Source organism: Notamacropus eugenii, chromosome 2 (assembly GCF_028372415.1).
Source record: "Notamacropus eugenii isolate mMacEug1 chromosome 2, mMacEug1.pri_v2, whole genome shotgun sequence".
NCBI classification, from domain to species: domain Eukaryota; kingdom Metazoa; phylum Chordata; class Mammalia; order Diprotodontia; family Macropodidae; genus Notamacropus; species Notamacropus eugenii.
In genome coordinates this window covers 144,242,881-144,269,317 of record NC_092873.1, presented here as the reverse complement: position 1 = coordinate 144,269,317, position 26,437 = coordinate 144,242,881, and the positions used below count along the sequence as shown (strand labels likewise).

General features: G+C 37.0%; 1 long non-coding RNA gene and 1 pseudogene across 1 annotated transcript in view; both read left to right on the top strand.

Moving 5' to 3' along the window:
- LOC140526423 (uncharacterized) overlaps positions 1–26,437 on the top strand; it is a 180,491-nt gene that overhangs the window by 10,449 nt on the left and 143,605 nt on the right. The gene's annotated exons all lie outside the window — the stretch shown is intronic.
- On the top strand, positions 16,155–17,072 carry LOC140526422 (ferritin heavy chain-like; annotated as a pseudogene).

Here is a 26,437-nt window from a genome sequence, read left to right as displayed (position 1 = left end):
ATGATAGGATAATTGAATTCCCCCATCACTATATAGTCTTGACTCTGTGGTAAACTTGTGATCTGTTTCCCCAGACTCGTATTTCTTTTTCCTGTTCAAGTGATCTGTACTATATATGAAAGTCAAAAACCATTTGTGTTTCTCTGTCCGTTAAAATTCACTCAGATGCTCTCCATCGTGCTTCATTCTTCTGGTTCCTGTTTTATTATCCACATTAGCATACATTTTTAAATTTGCAATGATACACCCTTCCTCACCTTTTTATCTGCTGTATTTCTTTTAAATAAGGCAAATGACTTTAGAGTCACATGTCATTCATGAGTTTTATCTTACCAAGTGTCAGTGATACCTATCATGTCAGATGTATATCCCTGTGTCCCTTGTTCCTCTTGTTTCTCGTGTAAACTTTAAGGATATGCTATATCAAGACTTTTGATCTCTTTAACAAAATTACTAGCTCTTTTCTTTTGTTTTGACTCATGTCCTTATAATTACTCTTTACGGCAGAAATTCTTAGCCTTTTTTGTGTCATTTACCCCTTAAAAAATTTAGTGAAGCCTATGGATCTCTTTATGAATGTTTCAAATGCATAGAATAAAATATATAGGATTACAAAGGTCATTGAAATGTAATTACCAAAACGCTATCAAAATGCCTTGGTGTTATTTAAAAATGGAGACTGATAAGTGGAACAGACTAGTTGCCACAAGTCAAGACATCAACCTTGTGATGTCATGGGTCATCTTCTAGAAGGAAGGATGAATGACACAATCAAAATGTTTTAAAAATGTAAAAAATCATGGTCTGCAAGTTAAGAATCCTTTCTCTATGCTATCTTTCTATCTATCTGTCTGTCTGTCTATCTACCATCTATCATCTATCTATCTGTCTATCTATCCATCATCTATCTACCTATCTGTCTGTCCATCTACCATCTATCATCTATCTGTCTATCTATCTATCTATCTATCTATCTATCTATCTATCTATCTATCTATCATTTATCTATCTCCCTACCTACCTACCTACACACACATATATACATATACATGCATACATAGGCCATCTTCTTCTTTCCCCATTGCTTTTAAAGTTCTTTTTATCAGATTTTTTAGTTATGCAGTCAATATATTATTGCCATAATCTCATTTCACTCATGAGGAAACTGGGGCCCAAAGAAGTTAAGCAACTTCCCCAATGTCCCATAATTAGTAAAGCAGCAGCATAGCAATGATTCAAAATCAGCCTCGCTGCCTTCTGACCCAACATTTTTCTATTATACCAATTGTCTCTTAATAAAACATGCAACCAAAAATAACTCCAAGGGCAGGCCCTGGCCACGATCCCATGGTCAATTCAATCTCCTACAATCCTGCAGAAGGGCAATGATGATTCTGATTGATATCTTTAATGGTCTTAGTCTATTGATACTTTAATAGTCTTAGTCACTGAAAACAGATTTGTTGTACTCAAACAGAGTGAGGATGATAATGACATATGCTGATAAACTTTACACAAAGGGAAAACAGCAAGAATTTTCTTCACTTTAATCCTCATTCACCCCCAAATTTAAATTACCAAGAACAAATCATTCTCCCAAGCATTTTGGTTAATTGAAGATGTACTGCATTAAGTTTCACATATCTTGTGAAGTTTCTTCTTCCCTAACCAAAATGCTTACACTTCACGTTTTCTAAAGGAAAGAAAACTTTTCAGGGGCCAGAGTTACAATGTGGTTAGTACAAAAGTAAGCAAAAAGTAAATTACAACTAAATGTTGAGTGAAAAAAGCTCTAGGTTGAAACCACATGAGGACAAAAGATAAATATTCCCAATTGACATGGTCAAAAGGCTTGGCTGAACTTAGCAAGGAGACAAAAAGCAGTTCCTCTCAATCTTCAGCCAAATGCATTAAATTATCCTACTTCCTGGCATCAGCTAAGCCATATCTTTGTTAGAGGAGGGACTACTTGTTCTGGGTAAATGAACTTTTGAATCACTTGTAGTAGCAAAAAATTTGGCCTGCATGTTACTAATGCAATTTCTTAGAGAAATGGGTCTGTAAATAAAAGGTTTTTTGACATCATGGTTCCTGTTCAGTCAAAAGCGTGTCACTCTCCAAAAACTGAAATGGAAAATTGGTCATAGTGGCAATTACAAAAAGTGGGGGGGGTGGGGAGGAAGAAGCAAAGTTCTTTCAGCATGAACGAATCTTAGAATTAATGAGACTACATTCCATGGTCCAAGTTGTTGAGTTTTTCGGATGTGAAGTTTACGGGTATGAAATTACCAAAGGTTTATGCGAGTGCTTATATGCATCTAAATACAGATACATAGACACATTTGGATGCATACATGTTTACCCATACTAAACATATTAAAAAATGGGTTCCAACCAGCCTTCTCTCTTGAAAGAAACTTCTCAGGTAGAGAAATGTGATTTCAGCAAGAACTATCTTTTTCTACCTCCAAAATAATGGTAGCAAGCAATGGGGGTACTGCTACCCATGTAGAATATGGACTCGACTAATCAGGCTTACACGAAAAATGCTACCTGCCTTTGCTTACCGCTCTTTTGGGTTTTCTTTCTTTAGCATTGACTTTATAAGCATCAAAACAGGAGGAAATTGCACCAGCAACAACATTGTTCTGACACTAGAACAGTAAATATGGCAGAGAGAGTACTGATGTAGGAGCCAGAGGAGCAGAAGACAAGAGAGAGAGCCAGAGCCAGAGATATAGACAGAGAGACAGAGAGACAGAGAGACAGAGATAGTTGACCTTTGGTGAAAGATCAAGGTTAGTTTTTAATCACACTAACTCAGTAGAGGTAAAATGTGAAATGACTGATTTAGCTTTGTAAAGATGATCTCATTTCCCAGTAAAGTATTATAGAAAAAGAATAAATCACCTGACCTAAGCCTGATTCATGTTTGTACATTAGTACTCTTTCCTCTGCCCTATATTTGGGGGAAATCCAAGATCTGAGCCAAAAATAGATTGTCCCTGCAGTAACTGGATAGAGTCAGGGAATGTAGAAATGTGAACCTCACACCCCTAAGGAGAGGTAAGGCTCCCGTAGAGCTGATCCTGGGAAAACTGGGAAAACAGGTAAAGGATGGGGACTGGTACAAGAAACAAGCCCTAGGAATACAGGTCCCTATTTGCCTCTACCCTCCATATTAAATTTAAAAAAACTGTTTGGGACTAGTCCTTCCATACTACCTAAGACATAGAAGGAAACAAATGGCAATAATAAAAATACTTGATATAGAGTAATGTCAATTCCATTTATTGCTCCCCACCCAAAGAAGGAGATTCACAATATGCTCTTTTTGGGTTCTACTGTTATGCTATGACCTAGCTTACCAATGTTAATAGCCTTGTCCAATAGAATGCCAGGAAACCTTGGTTCTAGTCTAAACTGCAATCATACGCGTATCATCAGTGGTTGTAGGCTCCCATTACTTACTCCACTGTACCCTTTTATGTTTTTCTATTGAAAAATATATTTCAACTGATCAGGCAAACCCCAGCCTACTTATAATTGTTCCAAAAAGCAATCCCAAAAAACAATTAAGCAAAAAAGAATAAAAGAATGATGACCACTGACAGTTCCCACAACCTTACACTTTAATATATTAATTTACCACTTGTGAAAGGGGAAGGATGTGTACTTGAACTTTAAGGAGTACCCAAGCAGCTACTGTTCTTGAATTTCCTTGACATTTGTAGTTGTCTTTATTTATGTATAGTCATCGTGTACCTTGTTATCTTTCTTCTACTGTCTTCACTCTACATTACAAGTTTTCTTTACCTCTCATTCCTTTCCAGGCTGCACTCTAGACTTCCTCTCTCTATGCCTCAGTTCTTAATCTTAATGCTCATTTTGACCCTGGAATTTCTACATTGGAAGTGTACTTTGTTCCTGAGGCATCTCTTTCTGGTTGGATAGTTCCTCCTAGAGGGTCCATGTAATGAGGAAAACTAAGTCAGCTTTTTCTCATTTCTATTTAGGTTGTTCTACTTCAGACTTTCTCTATTAAGACCTCTTGCTGGGTACCTTTGTCTTCTCCAAATATCTTCTGTTTTTGTATCATCACCCACCATCAGAATTTCAGCGTGAACTGTCTTTCTATTTGTATCTGAATTCTCAGCTCTTAGCACTTTCCCTGGTACAGAGTGAGCACTTAATAAATGCTTGTTGACAGACCACCTAAGTGAACTTTGTTTGAATTCTTCATAACGATCATTCCTTACAATGCAATAACACTACATTGTATCGATATAACATAATTTGATTGTCCATTCCCCAATTTTCTGTTTTGTTTCCTGTTCTTTTATGTCTAATTCTACATTCTATCCTTTTAATAATTGTATTTTTACAATTTATATTATTTACTAAGTCTGTAGATAAATTGCAATAATGCTGTCATTACTGTATTGACATTGCTAGCTACAAATATTGAATAATAACTTTGATTATTAAGATTTCTTTAAACTTTGTTTTACATTTAATTTTCAGCATATATTCTGTTTCCCTTTACTCTCTGCAATTTAAAAGAAAGAAAAACCTCTTGTAATGAATATGCATAGTCACACAAAAAGAAATTGCACATTTTCTGTGTCTAAAAATGTATGTCTCATTCTGCATCTTGAATCAATCATATCTCTAGCAGGAGGTGGGCAGTATACATCATGATCATCCGTCTGAAATCATGGGCAGACAATAAATTTATCAGAATTTGTAAGTCTTTCTGCATTGACAGAGCTGCCTGCCTACTCCTGTTCTGCAACCACCAGTTGATTCTAATTGTCTCATGATGACTATTTGATCTCAATCTTTTTAGAGTAGTTGTGGGAGAACTGGGTTGTACTGTATCCTTCTATTCCACCATCTTTGTCAGTCATCTTCCAATTGTTTGGTCTTTTTTTATTTGTTTTCGAAACTTGTTTTCCAAATAACGTTATTTGATTTTTCTTCAAATAAATAATCATGTCAAGGAAAATTAATTTTTTTTTAGATTTTTGACTAAGGAAAAATGAGTGCTATATTTTATCTGTCCATACACACAGGTATGTTACATGTATATCTTTGTTATATGATTTTTATTTTAATACGATTTTTTAATTTCAAAGATTTACTAATTTAAAACTTATATTCCCAGTATAAGTCCAATGTAGCCATAATAAATGTTTTGGATATACTGTTATAGTTTCTTTGCCAGTGTTCATTCATGTTATTGGTTCTCTTTCTCAGCTTTCCCATTTCTTCTTTGGCAGTCAGGGCCATGTTTGTTTCCTAGAAAGCATTTGAGAGAGGACCACCTCTTTTTTTAGAAAGTCTATGTAGATGGAACTATTTGATCTTAAATGTTTGATAAAATCCACTTGTTAATATTGCTGGTGCTAATCTCTTTGTTTCTCCTTAGTAATACAGTATGAGCCTTTTCAATTTCCCTTTATAAAAATGGGATTTTATAGATATCTATTTCTCATTATTTTTTTGCAATCTGTTTATTTTATCAAATTAAATATGATTAGCTAATGACATCATTTTTTTACTTTTCCTGCATTCTAATTTTATCTCTGACTTTCAAAATCTTTTTTGTTGTATATAATGGTCAATTTTCTGCATTGTGGTTTTAAGAATTAGTTATTCTGCTTTTTTCTTTTGTTGTCAATATAAGTATTTAGAGATATAAATTTGCAACTAAGGAATGTTTCAGCTCAATTCCATGTATTTTGACATACTATTCCATTATTATCTTTCTCTTCAACTAATTTTTCATTATTTTTCTCATTTGTTCTTTGAACAATTTATTTGTTAATATTCAAAAAGAAAAAGAAAACAGAGAGAAGAATGTATACAGGAGCAGAGAGTAGTCAATGGTACAAAATACTACAAAGAAGTTTAAAAAGAGATGACTGGGAAGAGATCAATAGATTTGATAGTGAAAAATCAATCTTAGGTTACTTTGGAGACAACGGTTTTAGTTAATACTGATGTCAGAAGCAAGATTGAAAAGAATTTAGAAAAGAATGAAAGGTGAGAAAATAGAAATAATGATCAGACAGTGTTTTCAAGGAATTTGACCAAGAAAGGAAGAACAAATACAGGACAACAGTGTAATGAGAATATTAAGATCTAGTGAGGATTTGTTAAAAAATGAGAGAGATTTGGACATGATTGTAGTCAGTAGGAAAGGAACTAGTAGACAGGGAGAAATTGAAAATTAGAGAGAGGAAATGTAAGATAGTGAGAGTAATCTGACACTGATGATGGGGGAGACAACATAGGGAGCATGTGAAGAGACTGGCTTTGACAAGAAGAAGGATTAACTTTTTATCAGAGACCAAAGTAAAGTAAGAGATAGTGGGAGGGAGGATGAAATCAATGGATTATGAATAGGGGGAAAGAAGAAGGAAATTAGGGTCAATGGCCCTGATAATCACAATAAAGCATCAATCAACAAGCATTTATAAAGAGCCTTCTACGTATTGGAAATTGTGCTGGATGCTGTGAATAGAAAGACAAACATGAAATAGTCCCCAATCAAAAAGTAGTTGACAAAATAAATAATTATAAAATGTACCCAAAGTAAACAAGTTGGGAAGGGTACCAGTTGGCATGATCAGGAAAAACTTCATGGAAAAAGTGGTGGCTGAATTGGGTTTTGAAGAAAATGAAGGCTTTGGCACGTAGTAGGCCCTAAATAATTTTTTTTTTGACAGAATTAAAGAGGATGCCTGCCATGCTTGCAAAGACCTTCATAATCACCTTGAACCCATTATTCTGTATTTTGTAAACAATATACATTATTTAGGGCTTACTATGTACCAAACAAAGGCAGTTAGGTGGCTCATTAGATTTGTCAATTAAAAACTGACAAATTTTTGCTTTAGAGAGAGCAGTTTCAGTTGAATAATGAGGTCAGAAGCTATACTGTTAGGAGTTAAGAAGGGAGTGAGTAGAAAGGAAGTGGAGGCACTTATATTAGACAGCTTTCTCAAAGAGTTTAGCCAAAAAAAGAGGAGAGATATGGGGTGATATGGAAGAATTAAGTAAGGATATTTTGAGGATAGGTGAGATATGGGCATGTTTGTAGGCCTATAGGAAGTAGTAAAGGTGAGACTGAAGATAAGTGAGAGAATGAGGGTGATAGAAGGAAAAATCTACTGGAGAAGACAGGATGGAATGGAATCACTTGTGCGTGTATGGAGAAAGGCCACCTCATCATGTGGGACAGTAGCAGAAGGAATCTACAAGATGTAAGTTGAAGATATGGGAAGAAAAGGGAGCTCTCATAATATGACTAGTTTTTGGTTAATTATGAAACAATATTCTCAGCTGAGAGGGAAAGAAGTGGAGGAACTTTGGAAGGTTTGAGGAGGGCTACAGAGATTTTTGTAGGAGCCACTATGGTGAGTAGGACAGTGAACCAATTAGAGATATGTAAAATCATTGCCTTGCTATAGAGAGGGTTTAGTTCAGATAGGTAACATAAATCTGTAGCAGATCCAAATAATGATGATGATGATGGTGAAAAGACAAGAAAATAAAAGAGGGATAGTCATGTGTACAAATTAACAATTAAGTCATTATAAATGGACTATATCATACAGGAAAGGGAGCAATGTACAATATAGTTGGAAAGGTAGACTCAGTTTCATGAATGAGAGAGGCAGGGAATAGATGTTATGGGGGACTTGATATTTTATACTGGAACTTATTGAAGAAAATTTAAAAATTCAGTACCAAATGAGATATTTATAAAGTTCTTGGCATATGGTAAGTGATATATAAATGCTGGCTCTTCTTACTATTGGTCTAGCTACAGCATCCACCAACATGCTTTTCTATCTTCCCAGTAGCTCTTGCTAAACAGAGGGTAATTTACTGTAGTCATTTGAGTTCCTGGATTTATTGAAATGGGACTATTGCTTTCAATTGCCTCTGAATGTTTCTTATTTAGTTAGTGCCTCAGATATATTCCTTTATTGTTCATAAGCAGTATAAAATATGCTACATGATTACTGTTTTACAATGTTGTTTCAAGTCTGGAAGTATTATACTGTCTTTAGATCTACAATTTCATTATTTTCCTTTTGATTCTAGACTTTCTGGTACCTCTAATGGATTTTGCCATTATTTTGTCAAGTTTTATAAAACAAATCCTTGTGAGCTTGCTTGGTATAGTGCTTTACTTTTAATTTTGTTTTTTTACATAGTGCCATTTTATGTAACGAAATGAAAACACTAAAGAAATTTAAAATTACATATGGCAAAATTTATTGCTGTCATGGAAATTTTTAAAAACTCATTAGTAAATTAAAATTAAGTGAACCAAAGCAACCCTTTCACTAGAATTAGAATTTTCTATAAAAAAGAAAATGAAGGTGTACTTCCTTTCCTTATTGTCAGTTCTAGACAGTTTTAGAAAATACTGTTTAGAAGGCATTAACATGAGAAACAAATTAAAGGCACAAAGATTAGAAAAAAGGAGACAAAGTATCATTATGTGTTGATGACATGACACATTGAAAATGCTAGAGAATCAGCAAAGATTGATTTTAAAACTGAAACTATTATTAACTTCAATAAAGTAGCATGATATAGAAGAAACCAACAAAATCAATGGTTTTTCTATTGATAGAAACACAAGACATCAATATAGTTCTTCAAAATAAAAAAAAAAAATCAATACCTTGAAATGTATATACAACTATCAATGTGTTAAAAAAAATCACCTATATACAATAGGTCAATAATAATTTATTAATTTTTTCCTCTATGTGCCACTTCCGTTATTTTTAAGTTAATTTCTCCATTTCTGTAGGTATATATGTGCGTGTGTGTGTGTGTGTGTGTGTGTGTGTGTGTGTGTGTGTGTAATTAAATTCATCTATGCAGAGTCCAATTTCAGTAATTCAGCATGGCAGAGAGGCACTTACATATTCTTGAAGCCTTACTACTGCTGAAGAAGTTCTAACAGGGCCTACCAAACATTAACACTTCAAGAACAATGTCCACCAAACTATGCCTACTACATAACTGGTGAAGACCAACAAATGGACTACTAAACAACGAATTCATTGCTAATTGAGGCTCTTTAGGCTTCTGCAATGAGAGTAGTAATAGCAGAAAGGGGAACAGGAAAGGGGAAAATTTTAAGAATCACAGTTTTATGTTATGTGTAAATGTAAGTACAGTTATTTCTACCCTAAATATAAGGTCTTTGACTAATGACCCAAAATATACTACATGAATCTAAACAATATTCATTGAGGCATCATGTCCATAAATAAATATGATAACATAAAGATGTTAGAGATAAATGGCTCATGATTTAACATCAGAGATGAATTACAAACTTGGTATATTTAACAAAGAAATGGAAAATGATAGACATAGCATATTCTCAGCAATATTTGAGGGGGAGAAGGGATGAAATAACTATATTTTAATAATCAGGAAACAACTGCCTATTGGGGTGGAAGTCGTTTCTGATTCTGTTATCAGTAGGCAGTTGGATCATTAGCTGTTTAGGACAAAAGTCAAAGTTAACCAAAAAGAAACAATGATGAGAAGACATTAGTACTTCTCATTGCCTCATGGTACTGTAGCAAATTACCTTCTTTACAAAAGGATTATGAAAGAAATAGCAAACTTATTTTTTTCTCTCTGCCTTCATTAGAAAGAGTAAATGACGTTTCTCAAAGTATCAAGAAATAGGGCTACCAGATTTTGTATAGAATAAGCCATAATAATGGAAGGGGAGTGAAAATCACTCCAAGAATTTTAGATCTTGGAGGAGCCTTAAATACGATCTAGACCCATAACCCCACCTAATGGATAAGGAAATTGAGTCCCAGAGAGGTTTGGTCATGGAAGGAGTTATTGGTAGATCAGGACTCTTGACTCTTATTCCAGTGGCTTCCAGAAACTGAAATTCAGCAAAAGTCAGAACACCAAGAGTGGGAAAATCTTTGTTAGTAGTTTCCTGAGATATAAGCCAAATACAATTTGGAAGAAAACATCTTTAACTTTAAATGATTGCCATATATACTACAATATCTTGTATTGCAAGATATGAGGTAGAATACATGAATCATCTGTTAGTAGGCATTCTAATTGTGGGAAGTAACTAAAATAAATCAAAACACCCATCAGCACTGGTGAATGGGTTCACATTGGGAGGATCCAGGTCATTTGCTACATTATGTTCAGATTGATACACATCTTAAAATTTTTCATGTTTAGTCAATCATTTCCTTGAAAAACTGAGTTTCTTTGATTTATTTTGCTTTATATGTATTCACATATGCAAGCACATTTACTCAGAAATGGATTGTAGATTTATTATTTAATGACCAGTCTGGTTAATTTCAGAGGTCCCTTTTACCAGGTATACAAGATCTACATAGTGATATGTGCACTTTGGCAGTACTCAAAGACCAATCCCCAAATTATAGAGACATTGTCATCGACATCAGTTGGGGCAGGATTAAAAATTCATAATATAATGAGGGAGTGTGTAAAGCTCACTGAGGAAAATGTTTCAGGGTTTTATAAAATGTCACTCAAAACATCTGAATATCTATAGGAAATTTTTTCACATGGATTCTATGCAGATCAGTCTCCATGCCACTGGTCCACATCAGCAAGCACTTCTCGTTGAATGTCTTTCATGATATTGATAATTAGGATATCACTGAACAAGTTATCTCTGTAGGTGAATATACTAAAGACTCTTATGTGATCTTAACATATGCATAAATAACTGTATGGTGGAGGAAAGTCTTTAAGCCTGCATTATGTTCCACTACGTCAAATGCCTTTTTATATAAAAATTAAAAAAAAACCCCACAACTCACTAGAAGATTAACTTTCATCCATTTGTGTGATATGATACACTAAGAAAATTGCTTGCAAAAATCTGACTATTCTCTTCAGAGAGAGGGAGGGAAGGGAGGGAAGGAGTCAGAGAGAGACAGAGACAGAGAGACAGAAACAGAGGGTAAGTATATATGTATATATAATGTGTGTGTATGTGTATGACATATGTAGCTCAAGGTCTATAATCACTAGTGAAGTTCACATATAGTTCATTTGAATTGAGAAAAAATGATTTCTTAAGATCATTATCAATGGACTGTAACTAGAGTGGGGAAATATTCAAGATATGTCCAAATTCCATGTGTTTAGATCATGTGAACTCAGCTTCACCTCTACGGATATATGTGAATTTCTCTTCAAAAACTTTAAAGAAACATTTTTTTAATGATTGCTTTTAAATCGAGGATCCAAAGATTGTTTCTGAAAAGCAAGGGGAAGTCATAAATTATGCAAAAGGAAACCAAAGAAGAAACAGGACCAATGCAGAGTTCACATTTTCCATTCAGAATGCTATTAACATGTGAGACTGCAATGTTTAGGGAGCAATATGGTACATGAAAAGAATCATAAAAAGAAATTTTACTAGGCAGCAAAGATAGCTCTCAACACAATGTGTAGTATTTATCATACAGGTTTTCTTGAAATGAAAATTTATTTATGTGTTTCGAACTCTCTCTTATGTTCTGCTATGCATACGGCATGCTTTCCCCCACTTGTTTGTATTTAAGTTCCAATATTTAAGTTTATGATATGTTTTTATTTATTTTCTCCATTCAGTATTTGTGTTCTGGTATTTGAGTCTAAAATAAAATTTAAAATTTCTAAAAAAAAAAAGAAAAAAAGAAAGGAGTCATGAGACCTGGGTTCAAACCCCACCTCTAATATTACTGGTATAATAATAGGCAAATCATTTACCCCTTTGTGCCTCATTCATCTTCCTTATCCATAAAAGAAGGAAATTGAATTACATGATCTTTACTTAATAAAAAAAATCACATTTTCTCCTTTTGTCACTGTTACAATAATAGGGGAAACTTGTATATCACCCCCTCTGAACTGTAGCATTTGCATTTGGACTCATATATGAGGTCCCCAGAGAAGTAACTACCTTCAGGTGTTAAGGGTAACCCTGTGGGTAGCAATTCTTACCACCATTGTTTTCCAAAGATATCAGCAGTGTGAATCTCACTGACAACTGTTCAGTAAACACAGTTACTTTTTAACAAAGGCATTTAACAACATCTATGGAAAGAGTGCACTCAAGTTTAGAGGACAATACGAGTGAGGCACATATAAGATACACATGAGGCAAAGATAATCCACAATGCCTGGTAATACAAGGTTTGGAAATCCCCTCTGCCCTCATTGAGTCAGTACACTGAGTTCCCAGGATCTGTTCTTCAACATGGTCCAACTTTAGATTGCCAGGGTCATGAACCTTAAAATTTCTTTCCTTGGGTCTCTCCATATTTGTGTCAGTCTGGAGTATGTCTGCTCCCTCAACTGTGATTTGAATTCACTCAGACTAATGAACCCTCAGAGTACTGGATGAGGTATCTCTTGATCCTCTGCTAGAAGCCAAGGCCAATGGCTGTAGGAGGAGGAGGAAACAGGGTAAAAGAGAAAATTCCCCTCCCCTTTCTTTGCCTCAAAGAATACTTTTGAACACAGAGTTCAGTGCTTGGAAATCTCCCAGAAATGCCTCAAGTTCCTCCTTTGGAGGAATGGCTAGCTTTTCCTCAGCTAATCACTTTATTCTCTTCTTAACTCAGACAGAGGTGTTTGTAGCTCATTAAAGACATCAGGGTGGAGAATGAGCTCAGTAGTCGCTTCCACTGTTTGGCACCTCAATAACACCTAATGATTACATTTTGAGCCTTTTGTGACTATATCAACTGAAATTTGTGGTAACCTCCTTCTTAAATGTAACCCCTGTTGCTGGCAGGCTGCAATTGGTCAAAGACAGCTTTAGTTCTCAGCAGTTCTCAACAGTCCTCTCTTTGGGGTTGGTTAAGCTTAAAGTTTTCATCACAAATGCTCCTGATTTAAAACTTGCAGTGAGAAGATGGCAGAGACCAACCCCACATCAGGTTATTGAAGGAAAAGACCCTGAGAAGACATGGGAGGAACAGGCAGTATCTATCTTCTCTACAGATTTGGGGGAGTTTCTCTTTGTGGGAGATCAATGACTCTCTTGATTGAGCTGAATTACTTCTCTCCCAATGGGGGAGTCCCCTCACTCTAAACTTCTTGATATATGGCTCCCATGTATGCCTTCTCTGATTTCTGGCTACAGTTTGGTTAAATGGGCTTCTTTGTTGTTCTGTATACATGCTTGTTGTGGAACTGGTATTTGGTGGGAAAGGCGTCATCTTAGATATCAAGCTTGGAGTCTTCTTTTCTCCCCAGAAATGACAAAGCAATCAAACCCTGATCATATCCCCTATTAATCTCCTTGCAAGAGGTTAGGGCCACAGGTCACCATTCTGCTCTTCTCAGAAAGGATAATAGGCTAGAAATATATCCACTTGCTCTTGTAAATATTCTTTTTCCAGGGGATATCTTTTGTTCCTCTAGGGAATCCTCTCACACTGAATTAAGAGAAGTAGAGAGTCCATGTTCTGGGAAACAGGTAGGTTTTCAGTATTTTGCCTTGATCAGTCACCTCTGAAATACCATGCTCAATTCTGAGAACATTCTGTGAAGGACATGGATTAAGAAGGACAATGTATAGAGGTGTAGAGGTGAATGGACTTGAGTCCAACATAGATGAAGGTCGGTGGAAGGAACTAAAGATGTTTAATCTGGAGAAAAGAAGATTTGGCAGAAATACAGTAACAATCTTCAAGTAGTTTGAGGCTTATCAAGGAGAAGTGGGATCGAATTTGTCCAGTACTTCACACAGTGCTTGGCACATAATAGGCATGCAACAAATGTTAATTGATTGATTCTGCTTTGCCCTAAAAGGGAGAACTTGAATCAATGCATAGAAATTTAGAAGAGGTAATTTTTAGATTTGACACAAGGAAAACCTGATTAATGATTTAAGTTAAACAGAAATAGAATAAACTACCTTAGGAGGTAATGAATTGTTCTTCAATGAGTGTCTTCAAGCAAAAGTTAGCTATCAGCTTGTTAGGAGTATTGTAGTGGCATTACTTTTTTTTGATAGGGCTGAGCTAGTTGTTTTCTTAGGTCCCTTTCAATGCTGAAATTCTGTGATTCCACCATGACTTTTAATTGATTTTTTAAACTTTTTTATTACTGTGAGTCAGTGAAGATTGGTTTAAATGCTATGGATCAGCTCCCAGAATGCATGTATGCTAAGGATTATTTGACCCAGAAATCAGACATTGCCCACCCTCCCCAGCTACTTCCTTATTGTGACACAGTTACAGTTAAGTTTCCTAATTCCTTGCCCATCACTCCACATTCCTTATTAGACAACTCAGAAAATATTCGTAATTCAGTGGTCCAGACTATCAAATTCCCTTTTCTCACTATTGACAGGCAGTATCCCATTAGTATCACATGAACTATTTGTCTAAAACTCTATGAATGGCTTGGGGCCTTGGATCAGAGTAGGAATCTTACTGCATATCTGAGTCACTAGACTGCCTTTATAATTAGGGAAAATGGAGAGTAAAAGGATATCTTCCTAAGTTGTTTCCCACTACCCTCTGTTCCTGGTGGTAGTGCTAATTTTCAGGAATAGACCCATCTCCTTTTACCTCACAATTAGTCTATCAAGTAAATAATCTTAGTTTCACTCTACATATGAAGAATGTAGAATGCTGTCTTTCAGATGGAAGCAGCACGGTAACATGGGTAGAGTAATTTAACTGAAAGTCCTTTTCATAGATATAAATCTGAGGATCATAAAACCCATCAAGTCCAACTTCTTTATTTTTCAGGTAAGAAAACTGAGACACTGAGTGGATGAGTCATTTTCTAGGCTCACATAACTATAAGTATCTGAGACAGTGTCTCCCTGACTCCAACTCCAGTACCCTACCCACTATACCAGAGATTGGAAGGGATTTGGATACCACTGGACACAGAACTGATAGAATTTCCATTATGTAGAAAAAGTCTCTGAACTTGTCAGGAAAAGTCTCTATTCTGGACACTCAAAAAATTAATCAACAAGCATTTGTAAAGTACCTATATTATTCCAGCTCCTATGCTTATAAAGACAAAAATGAAAAATATAAAGAGCTTATATTTTGTTACAGGACAGAACATGTACATAAGTAAATCCATACAAGATAAAAATTTTGGTAGGGAGGGGACTAGCATCCAGAAAGATGAGGAAAGGTTTCATGTAGAAGATGCCACTTGAGCAGAGTTTGAAGAAAACTAGAGATTCTAAAAGGTAAGGTGTGAATTGAGAATAGACACCAGGCATGGAATGATAGCATGGTAGATAACCAGTATAAAGACATTGAGACTAGATAAACAGAGGTTCTGTTTGAATTCAGGTCTTCCTGATTACAGGCAAAGTATTCTATGACCTATTGTGCCACCTAGCTGCCTCCTGCTTATAGGTTCACCTGATAGAAGTCATATTATTCCTGGACTTTTTTCCAAATTGTTTAGCTTTAAGAAAATTCTAAAGAAAATATTAATACAGATTAAATTTAAAATTGTGTTATGAGTACATTTTTTCAGAGATCTAGCTGTTAAATATATACTAATGCAATACTGTTTATGAGATACAGTTGATATAATAGAATAAAATTAACATTCCCTATTGGTCTTTCTCATTCCTTCTTCATTAGGAGGGCAAAAGGATATAATTGAAGGAAGAGATGGGTGATCCCAGGAGTCCTAATCCTGTCTCTGTTACTAACTCCCATGTGTGACTTTGGGCAACTCTTTTCCCTTTACTAGGCCTAAGTTTTGTTTTCTTTAAAATGAGGGGTCTGATTAGTTGCAGAAAAAGCTTTTGACAAAATATGACACCCACTCCTAATAAAAACACTAAAAATCATAGGAATAAATGGAGCCTTTCTTAAAATGATAAGTAGTATCTATCTAAAACTAAGAGCATGTATTATTTGAAATAGGGATAAACTTGAAGCCTTCCCAATAAGATCATAGGTGAAGCAAGAATGTGCACTATCTCCACTATATCTTCAATATTGTAATAGAAATGTTAGCTATAGCAACGTCAAGAAAAATAAACGAAACGAGTAAAACAGGCTATAAGAAATGGGGAGCAGAATGGTTTCAGAAAAACCTGGAAAGACATAGAAACTCGGCCAGAAGCGCAGGGAAGGGGAGTCGCTGCGGTTTCCTGCTTCAACAGTGCTTGAACGGAACCCGCCGCTGGATTCCCGGCCGGAGCCGCCCTTAGCCACCTGTCCACCTTCACCTCCACTAACCAACACCTCGTCCGTCCTCCCGTTCGCGCAGCAGCTGCCCCAGCCCAGCCTCCGCCGCCGCCATGACCACCTCGTCCCCCTCTCAGGTGCGGCAGAACTACCACCAGGACTCGGAGGCCGCCATCAACCGCCAGATCAACCTGGAGCTCTACGCCTCCTACGTCTACCTGTCCATGTCGTACCACTTTGACCGAGATGACGTAGCGCTGAAGAACTTCGCCAAGTACTTCCTCCACCAGTCCCACGAGGAGAGGGAGCACGCTGAGAAGCTGATGAAGCTCCAGAACCAGCGCGGCGGCCGCATCTTCCTGCAGGACATCAGGAAACCCGACCGAGATGACTGGGAGAGTGGGCTGAATGCAATGGAGTGCGCTCTGCACCTGGAAAAAAATGTCAATCAGTCGTTACTGGGACTGCACTGGCAACTGACAAGAATGACCCCCATTTATGTGATTTCATCGAAACCCACTACCTGGACGAACAGGTAAAGTCCATCAAACAACTGGGTGATCACGTCACCAACCTGCGCAAAATGGGGGCCCCCGATTCTGGCATGGCGGAATATCTTTTTGACAAGCACACCCTTGGAGACAGTGACAACGAGACCTAAGCCACACCTGGCTTCCCCCACACCTGGGAACTGTGGGCGTGACTCCTACTGTCTTTCAGTGCATGCATATTTTGGTTATCTGACCTTTACATAATCTGTACCAAAAAACTACCACCATTTACATCCCAATAAAGTGACTTGGTACTGATGAAAAAAAAAAAAAAGACATAGAAACTCATACAAAGTGAAATGAACAGAATCAAGAGAACACTGTACACGTTAACAATAACATTGTAAAGATGATTAATGGTGAAACACTTAGCTACTCTGATTTATACAGTGATCCCAAACAATTCCAAAGGACCTATGACGAAAACTGTTATCCAGCTTCAGGGAACTGATGAACTCTGAATGCAGACTGAAGAAAACTTTATTTTTCTTGGGTTTTTTTTTAATCTGTGTTTTCTTTTTCAACAAAGCTAATATGTAAATATTTTGCATGACTGCACATGTATAATCAATGTCAAATTGTTTGTTTTCTCAAGGAGGGGGCTGGGAGGAGGGGGAGAGAAAGGATTTGGAACTGAACATTTTAAAAAATGAAGGTAAAAAATTTATGTGTAATTGGAAATTAAGCAAATAAAGAAAAATTATATTAAAAAAATAAAATGATGAGACTGGACTAGGTTATGATATCTCTCTGGTTTTTATGAGTCTATTAAATCTTTAGTCTTGGTTTTCAAAATTCAACTTAAACAGTTGCTCACTGAGATCCAGAACTGACAAAGAAAAACGTACAAGGTGAATTCTAAAACCACATTTCTCTGATTGTGGATGCCTGACCTAGCTTGGAGAGTCTATGTTCCTCCTTTGTGTCTTATTTCTTCTTTTGATAAAGGCGTTTCCTCCCAGGGAGCACAGCCTCTGCTACTGTTGTGGTAACTCTCTTCATCATGTTTTTGGGAATGTATTATGAAATGCCAGACAGAGTGACTCAGGGAGAATGGGGGGGGGGGGGGGGAAGAAACTGATGTGAGTCTCTTGGTCTTCCTTTGAATATGTAATAGAATACTAGTGAGGGAAAGTCTCTTTGCCAGAAGAACAGTTCTAATATGCTATGCTGATAATATTTTCCACTATCAAATACAATACCATGAGACCACATAAAGAAAGAACATGTGTATGAAAATGTTCTAATAGTTGAATTCACGGAAGGAACGTGGAAGTGGGTTTCCCTGAGGCTGGCTGGGGTCCTGCCTAGTGCTTGTATAAGCTTGTATGATTTTAGAGATGGAAAAAAAAATGGATATTTGGTCAAAAGAACTTAACCCAGTTCAGAAATGTGTGCTTTGGAAACCTGTGCTTTCCATTCAGGGAGAAAATGCCCTTGAGGTCTGTCAATGTATTTTAAAGACATGATTTGGCATTTGGCCTCTAGCCACCATGGAATGCTCCAGCTCAGGCGTTCAGCTCTCCCAAAATTTCCTTTATCTTAACCATTCCTGCTTCCACACTTCAGAACTAATGTTTCACTTGGGTGGAGGCAGAAATGGGACCCAAGACAGGGAGGAAACTACATGGTTTGTGGGGAATGAGGAAAGAAGACAGTTTCCTTAAACAAATCCTGACTTAAGAAAAGGAGCAATGTTGTTTACTCTCGTCCAAAACCTAGTAAAAGACTATAGGAAAAAAAGAAAGTGAAGAGACATATAGAGGACCCAGCATGTAGAATGCATGAATTTTTGTGAATATTTGTGAATAACTTTGTGACTGTGAAAATATTGCTTAAAATTCCTTTCCTGTGCTAACTGTAATTGACTTGCCATTAGGGTTATCCCTCATCTCATTGTTAATAAATGATTATTAATGAATACATACAAGTATTCATTTTAGTTTTTCAAAGAAAGTTGTCTTAGTTTATTTCATTTTATACTTATAATAATACTAATGCTTATTTTGTACATATTTTGCTTCATAATTACAAAACATTTTATATAAATTTGTTTTCATTTGCCCCTCTCAGCAATGCTGTGAAACAGATAGTGGAAATATTATTGCCCTGTAACCTATACCCTACTCCCCTCTGATTCACACAGTTTAGGGTTCAAATTTGGGGGGTTCTTTTTGGATTATATTTTGCTTCATCTGTTTCATTTGTTCCTACCCAACTAGGTGATTCCAATTGGGAACTTCTAAACGTAATCTGCCCTAGATATTCATTTAACATTATCTAAGGAAAAGAGAAAGTGGGTACCAAAATGTCTCTTTAAGTCATGAAATAACTAAACCAATATTGTGAACAAAATATGGCTAATATGATTGTCTCCATTTCATAGATGTGTACCAGGGTGCTCCTTTTAACAGTTTGACTAACAGAAAGATGAAGAAATGGGGACATTGGAGGGAAAAACACTGAAATCCTGAACTCCACATATAAAAGGCATATATTTGGGATAATGGAGTCCAAAGTATGCTATTTGTGAGCTTCCCGATTTACATGTAAAGACTCTGAAGGTGATATCTGAGAGATCTTGATTCCTAAAATTGTGCAGTGACTATCAGACAAATGTCTACTACATAGTTATGAAATGGGTGGAATAAACATGTATTTTAATTTATTATTATGAGAAAAATAATACCAGTGAAACAATTCTTTAGGCCAGGGAGCTAGGTAGAATGAGTTGAATTTAAGGCTCATAAAAGAGATCAGAAATAAGAAGTGATCTCATAACAGATGTTAGGTTGAGTCTAGGGAGAGGCCAAAGATCTTATATTGATACCTACTGCCTAAAAATTGGAAATCCTTCAGCCAAGGGACCAGACCTAAAGAAATTATAGGTCAGACTTAGGGTTTCAGCTTTTGTAAAAGTAATATAATACTACCTTAGTAGCCCAGATAGGCTACTAAATTGCCCCTCAATAGCAGGGAAAGTGTGCCCTATCAAGCAGAACAGAGAAGACCAAAAAAGAAATAGCTTGGGCAGGGCAGCTAAGTATCTTCAACTATGAGTACATTGTTGTTTAGATAGGTCCTAAGCGAAACGAAAGGTGCCAAAACCCACACTCCAAAGGTACGAATTGGCATAGGTAATGTCCTAAGCATTTACCTCTTTGCTATGGTTCTGCAAGGTGATGTTCACTTTTCACCTGAAGATGCTAGGTATATTGGGTGCAGAGTGTGACCCTTGTTTATGGATGTGCTACGTAGGTTATGTATATTCATCTTTTGCCTTATGCATTTTGAGTATTTTTGTTTTAGGAGTAAATAGAGTTTAATTGTCTGATTTATTAAGTGGGAGACCTATATATTAGCAAAAGTTTATAATAGTAGGATTGTATTACCAATATCAGAGTTACACTTAAAACCCTGAGTCAGTCAGCCAGTAAATAAACATTTATTAAACGTCTGCTATGTGCCAGATATTGTGCTAAATGCAGGGGATATAAAGAAAGGTAAAAAACACTCTCTGCTTAAGGGGAGCTGACAGTTTAATAGGTAAAAGAATATGTAAATAACTATGTGCCTAAAAAGTTGTATAAAAGATAAATTAGAAATAGTCAAGAGAGAGAACATATTAGAATTAAGAGAATATGGGCAAAAGCTTCTTATAGAAGGTAAGATTTTAGTTGGGACTTACTTGAAAGAAGTCAGGGAAACCAGGAGACAGAGATAAGGAAGGACCAGGGGAAAGCCAGTAAAAATGTTCCAAATTGGGAAATGGAGCATCTTGTACATACATCAAGAAACCCTGAATCTCTGAATCAGAGACTGTATGGGGACATAAAAGATGTAAGAAGAGTAGAAGTATTTGTGGAGGTGGTGGCGCAGACTATAAAAGGTTTTGAAGGTCAAACAGAGAAAGAATTTTATGTTTGATCCTGGAAGTAATTGGGGGTGTAGCAGGTGAGTGACATGGTCAAACGAACTTCAGGATGATTATGCTGATGGCTGAGTGGAGGGTGAACTGGAATGGAAAGAGAATTATGTCAGGGAAATCAACCAGAAGTCATTTGCAGTAGTCAAGGCATGAGGTAATGAAGGCTGGAGCTAGAGTAGTTGCAGTGCCAGAGAAGGAAAATGGGCACATATGAAAGATGTTAGTAAAGTAGAATTAATAGGGCTCAACCAAAAATTAGATATGAAGGGTGAGAGTGAGGTGTGAAAGATAATACCTAGGTTGCAAGCACAAGGGGCTAGGAAGAAGATGGTGACCGAGACAGTAATAAAGAAGTTTGGGAGAGGAGGCTAGAGGGAAAAATAATGCGTTCAGTTTTGGGCTTGTTAAATTTAAGCTGTCTAATAGAGAGTAGGAGATATGAGACTGAAGATCAGCACAGAAGTTTGAAACTAGATAAGGAGATCTGAGAATCATCAGCATAAAGGTGATGATTGAATCCAGGGGATCTAATGAGATGACCAAGTGAAGTAATATAGAATGAGAAGAGGGTTTAGTATATAGCCCTTTGGCACATTCATGGTTAGCAGGCATGACACGTATGAAGATTCACTAAAAGAGACTGAGAAGTGGGCAAATAAGTAAGAGAAGTAGAAGAAAATAGTTTCACAAAAACCTTAAAGAGGAAAAAGAAGGTTATCAAGAGTATCAAAGACTCAGAGATGTAGATTGAGAAATGGTCGTTAGATTTGGAAATCAAAGGTGATTGCTAACTTTTGGAGAGAGCAGTTTTAGTTGAATGATGAATTTGGAAGCCAGACTCTAGACTGAAGAGAGTGAGAGGAAAGGAAGAGGAGCCACCTATTTTAGGCAGTCTTTTCAAGGAGTTTAGGACCAAAAGGGAGGAAAGGTATTGGATGATAGCTAGCAGGAATGAAAGGATCAAGAAACAATTTATTTATTTTTGATGATAGATGAGACAAAGACATGTTCGTAGACAGTAGGGAAGCAGTTAGTAGGCAGAGAGAGAATGAAAATAAGTGAGATAATAGGCAATCTTCTGGAAAATATAGGAGATATAGAGGAAGATATAGAATTGGATCACTTGAAAAGGTAAAGAGGTTTGCTCTAGCAAGAAGGATTACTTCATTTTGTGAGGCAGAGGTGAAGGAGGAGATATTGGCAGAAACTATATGAGATGAAGAGGTAGGTCTCTCAAAGAATGGGTTCATTTTTTTCAGTAAAATGTAACTCAGAATTCTCAGGTGAGAGGTTAGAGGAAGTTTTAAGGAGGGATGTGAAAGTTTAGAAGAGCTGCTATGGTGGGTGAGATAGTGAGTTAACTAGGGAAACTTCGACGAAGGCTCAGCTGATATTATGTAACTATAAATCTGTAGTGAATCAAGTCAACACAGTTTTGTGATTTTTCTTCAGCTTCATTTAGCAGCATGTGTGTGGGAACAAAGGCAGTGGATGGTGGGAGTGATCTAAAGCTAAGGCTTGGCAATGCAATTGCAGTGATATGATAAGGGGGTGAGACAATCAAGCAAAGAAAATGTTAAAATGAGACAGTTCACCAAGAGGACAATATGGGAAAGAGAGGAGAGTATAGGTGTGATGTAGTTCAGGGTGAAGGCCTTGGAGAGATTCAGGAGGTTCAAAGGGTAGGAGGTTATGATGTGGAAGAAGAACAGGGTTGCCAGGCATAGGGAAAGATGGAATGATGACAGATTGGTGATGAGATTAGGAAATTTCAGAGTCTATCAATATAAAAATGAAACATTTGTGATTGATGACAGCAATAATAATATGACCATCTTTTTGGGTGTGTCTTGGGTGAATTGGAGGAGTCAGTCATATGAAATGAATAAGTTTAGGAGCTATGAGTTTAAGGTACTTGAGAAAGTATCAATATGTATGACAAAGACCTCTAGTATAACAGCAAGAGTTGGGGAGGAGACTGTGGGCCAGACAAGGAAAGAATAGAGAGTCATATCAGTATGATTATACCTTTGGGTACCTTTCCCTAATCTGGCAGCATGCTAGTACAGGGTAGGGGAAATGAGTCAACTAAGAGACAGAAAATAAAAGGGAGATTGTGTCCATACCCATGACACATATTAATAAACTGAGTAAGAGAAGTTAAATAACACGCAAAGACATGATGCTAAGGACAGAGCCATGATTAGAACCTGACCCTAGGTTCTTTCCAGTGTATTTTTCTCATCACAGACTCTAGACTAATATCTCCCAATGGTTAGCAAGTCTGAATTAAACGTTTCGATATTCCCTTCCAGAATATTTAATTCTCCTTTTATCAATGGGGAGGCACTTTCCTTATAAGAGGAGGTATTACTATCTGAAGGAGAAAAATGCAAGTCTAAATCAATAAAAAGCACCTTCATCCTATGAACAAGGTATACCTTTGCCTATCAAGTCATTTTTTTTACTGCACCTGTGATTTCACAGTAAATTGCACTAAAGCTATTACAGCCAAAATGTAACCTATTACACATGCAAAAATGGCCTGAGAGCTATTGAAAAACTAAACAATGAATCCAGTGAATATATGTGAAACCCATAGCTAATATCCCTGTGCTCTGTGCTTACATGGCCCTAGCATGATTTTAGAGATAAGTTTTTCAAATAACTAACTTTGTGACTTTTTATGCCACAGTCAACAGTGTTTACTCTGAGAAATACTCCACATATAGTTCGCTTCTGGATCTCCATAGATGCACATGAAAGCACCTTCCAGACTCCATACAAGCATATGGAATGCTTCCAGGACAACTTTTTTCTGTCTCACAAAAAGTGTGAAATGTATTCAAGAAATCATACAGGCTTTTAAATAATGAATCAAAGCATACCAAAGGACTCTTAGTAGTCCATAAGCAATCAATACAATTCTTACACTTTGAGTTCATTTTTCTCAAGATCTTAAAATCGTCCAGACTCACAATGGCATCCTTTGCTGTGGATTTCCCTCAGAAGGGAATTAAAGTTAACATTGCTACAGGTCCAGTTCCTAGCATTCTTCTGAATCTCAGTTTCCACAAGAAAGTCTATTACCCTTAGAGTTGTAGAATTATTAGGGGGGAATATTCTAAGTTTTTCATCAGCCAGGGTCCTCCTACCTTTCCAACTTTCTCACGTCTTACTTCCTGCCACATAGTCTTTGATCCAGTGACACTGGTTGACTGGATGATCCACGAACCAGACGTTCCATCTCTTGGTTCCTGTCATTTTCTCAAACTATCCCCATGCCTGGAACATTCTTCCTCCTCAACTACTTACTGACTTCCCAGATTTCTTTAAGTCACAACTAAAATTCCCAACTTTTACATGAAGCCCTTCTTAAGCTGTCTTAATTCTAGTAACCTCTCTGTTAATTATTTCTTATTTATCATGTATGCAGATTGTTTTGTATGTATTTGTTTTCAAGTTGTCTCCCCCATTAGAGTGCAAGCTCCTTGGGGACAAGGACTGACTTTTTCCTCTTTTTTTTATTCCCAGTGCTTGGTTCTGTGCCTTGCACATAGTAGGTACCTAATAAAAGTTTATCAATTGATTGAGTGGAGGGGTACTTTTATAGAAGATGTACTTTTATAGAAGAGAAAATACATTTGGGACTACTAGACAGATAACCTTGTTTAGTGAATCCCACTTTTGCCCCATAAAGACTCATACATGTACCTATCTTTAGTGTACTATTCTGATGTTTTGGATATCGCTTGAAAATATGTGCTTGCTAAAGGAAAGTCAGTCTTGTTCTCATCGAACCCACATCTAAGTTTCTAAGTGTCTAAGAACATAAAGTTCAGATTCCATGCTTCTCTTTATTATAGTTTCAGTCTTTGGAGCTGCAAGCACCCTGACACATCCAGGATGGCCTCCTAGCACAGGTTCTTAGATATGCTTTTCTAAAAGGAAAACAACTTCTGAGGGGTCAATAATCTTCTTTAATCACATATACCAACAGAAAAAATATGAGCAGAGAAATAAAGACCAGCAGATAGGGCTGTTTGTTAACTGTTTATTAGACAATGTAAGCAATGCATACATAGATCAACATTCAGATCCAACTGTCTGACCATTACACACATACATACATAGTTACCAGAGAGAGAAGTACCAACATCTGGATTTTCAAAGTTGGGGGGAGGGGGGGAGAGCTGCCTTAATGGCTGCCCAGAGTCACATCTGGCACATGAATCTTCTCCCAAAGAGTAAGCTCCAAAGCAAAACCTCATCTCAGAGTAAATATGCACTTTTCAGAGCCAGAGGACATCACAACCCTACTGACCCAGTGCCTCATTAGACATTAACGAAAGATGTGGGCCTTCCTACAAAACAAGCCTCCCCTGATCAAGTTTCCCTTCATGGGCTCCACCTGAGGTCTATTAATGGGCAGGGAAGATCTTTAACTCCCATTAACATAAATCTCATTAATATTACAGTCCTTTACTACTCCTCTAGCTTTTGTGATAGGGGCAGCTAGGTGGTACAACAGATAGAGCACCAGTTCAAGAGTCAGGAGGACCTGAGTTCAAATCTCACCTCAGACACTTGGCAGTCACTAGCTGTGTGATCTTGGGCAAGTCACTTAACCCCAGTTGCCTCATCCTGGGCCATCTCTAGTCATCCTCATAAATATCTGGTCATTGGATTCAGATGGCTCTGGAGGAGAAGTGAGGCTGGTGACCCTCACTCAAAACAAAGTCAAGTGCAAGTCATGTCATTATTTTCTCTGATGGCATGGTCTTCTTTGGCAACGAAGGATGAACACACACACAGCTTTTGTGGTCAAATACACAATATTTTTCAATCAGATATTGTCCTGTCAGTTTCAGGCATCCATTCCTCACTTCTTTGATAGAATGATGAATTCTGGAATTCTCAAACTTGAGAATTTGAGAGGATCAAACTTTGACATTTCTCCAAAAGATGAGTTTCAGGAACTCCCACCTCAGACCATTTACTGCCATATACATGCTTCTACCATTGTCTCTCAAGAGCTAAGTATGAACATTATGCAGAAGTCACCATTGACCTCACTCTTGTCATTTCTTGAGCAAAGAGTTTGACATCTCTGGCATACTCTACCACATAGTTCTCTCCACAGACGTTTTGTAGTTAGCATCATTAGCTCTTATTGGTCTTGCTCCAAAGCAGCCATTGATATAGCCTCAGGTGGAGGTGGGGGCAGGAGGGAGAGAATACTCTGCAATCACTGTAGATCCTACTTTTCCTCTTCTGAAAGTGAAAAGGACAAAAGGAAGGTCAAATGGTTTGTCCTGTATCTTTCATGGATAAATACAAAGAGTGGCTCCTCTCTCAACAGGGCAGCCTGGAACAATATAAACCAACCAGTTATGTGTCATTACCTGCAACCTACTGTCTGTGAAGTAACAGGGAGTGTGTCCATGAAAGGCAGTATGATACAGTGGAAAAATGCTGAATTTGGAGCTAGAGCATCTGAGTTCAAAAATCTAACTTCTTCACTTACTACAGATGTGACCTTGGTCAAATCAATGAAAGTTTCTGGGCCTCAGTCCCTACATCTGTAGAATGGATAAGGTAACTTCTGAGGTCTCTTCCAACTCTAAAGCCATGGTCCTGTCATGCATAGCCTCCAGAAGGACATAAAATCCAAGTCCCTAAAACAACTTATCTTACTGGAGGTTCATCAATTTGAATTGGCA